Genomic DNA, 1,933 nt, shown 5'->3' on the forward strand with positions numbered 1-1,933 from the left:
GGGGTCGGGGGTGCAGTACTGGGGGGGCTACAGTGCCCAGACACACACATTTATACTCATTATCTCCATGTTGGTGACGTCTGCCATGTGAATGTGATGATGGGTCATGTGATGTAACTCCATCATCCATCATCCATCCAACCATCCATTCATCATCCATCCATCATCCACCCATCCATTCGTCATCCATCCATTCATCATCCATCCATCCATCATCCATCCACATAAACAGAGACGTTGAGATTGATCCCAGTAGTGAAATAAAATCTAAAATATATTTTTTTATAATTGACTAAATCAATATCAAAATTAATATCATTAAAAAAAAAACAAAGGAAGGAAATATTTTTTGTGTCAGATCGTGATTCTAGTCCTGAACTGATGAACTAATAAAGTTTTTTTTTTTTTTTTAAATCGATTCTAGTCCTGAACTGATGAACTGATAAAGTTTTTTTTTTTTTTTTAACAAGCCAGAATAAGTGATGCTGTACAATTTACAAACTAAACGACAAAGAATCAAACGTTTTATAAAGTACCTTAAAGTACCAGAACCACATCCTGGTACTTTTCCCTCCTCCAGTCCAGATCTGTTTGTTACCAAACATTTCTGGTGTATTTTTGTTTGGTGAATTAGTAAAAAAAGAGAGAAATCCTCCAAGGTCGTCGGCAGCAGCCACAGATTCCACCTGCAAATCTGAAAAAACAAAAACAAAACAAAAAACTCAACTGTTTCTGTAAGTATGATTTTTTTTTTCTTCAGACCACACATGATACGACATGGACTCGTTCCGTTCCCTACAGGGGGGGTTCGATTTTTATTCGTCATCAGGATTGATGCATCCAAGTTCAGAATCATTCAGTTTTGGCACCTTGAAAGACATTACGCTTTTTTTTTTTTTTAATTCTCATTTACAACAACACAACGCAAAAACCAAAGAACAATAGACAAATCAAGAGACTAAGGCTGTGTGAGAGTCCAAAGGAACCGAGAAAATGGAAAAGGCAAGAATTTCTTCCGTCGAAAATCAAAAAATCAAAAATAAGAACTAAGAAAGTGGCATGGTGTGTTCTTCAGAGTCTGTTCTTTTTGTTTCAAGCGTAATAAAGCCCCAGTTTCTCACTCAGAAAAGGTTGATGGAAATAGACACAGTACTGTTAACATTAATTTCTACTTTGTCACTCCCACTGCCCTTACATGGTTTCATTGTTCAGTTGTTCAAAACATAGGTTTCTTAAAAGCAGATTGGACGATTTTTGATTAGCATGCATGTAAATTCATAATTTTTTTTTTGTTATTTTTTTTTTTTTTTGGAGTCACTTAGCTTCACCTCGCTGGCAGCCATGTTCTCTTTTCCACTACTTGGTGTCTTTGGCAGTAGTGACATGTCATAGTCCACAGTCTTCTTCAAGTTTTCAGAGAGATCCTCCATTACCCAGAGTTCTCTCTTCACTCCGCCCCCTTCATGGGGGCAAAAAAAAAAACAGTGAGGTCACATTTTGACCCCTGGTTGACCCCTAACAAAGATGGCCAGGGTTTTGTCTTGCGGAAGGCCAAAATATTTTTGCTGTTGTTGTAAAATAATGTAATTATATGTCTAATACTAACCAATAACAGTTTATGAGGTTGACCGTCGCAGCAGCCAATCACAATGAATTCTCCACTAGTTTCCCTGACGACTTGATTAAGTTTCACTTGTAAGTTTTCCTTTTTTTTTCTTCATATTCTTGCACCAGGGAAATCTAGTTGTGATTTATTAACATATATATTCATATATTTATATATAATCAATACATATATTAACTTGTGTGTGTGTTTTTTTTTTTCATTTTTCTCTTTTTTTGCGGCCTGAATTGCTCCCTGCTAAAACTCCACACCGCAATGATTCACAGTTTTAATGCCAATAACAAAGGAAATCAAAAATAGATACAGCAA

This window comes from Cynoglossus semilaevis, chromosome 9 (assembly GCF_000523025.1).
Source record: "Cynoglossus semilaevis isolate Cse_v1.0 chromosome 9, Cse_v1.0, whole genome shotgun sequence".
NCBI lineage: Eukaryota > Metazoa > Chordata > Actinopteri > Pleuronectiformes > Cynoglossidae > Cynoglossus > Cynoglossus semilaevis.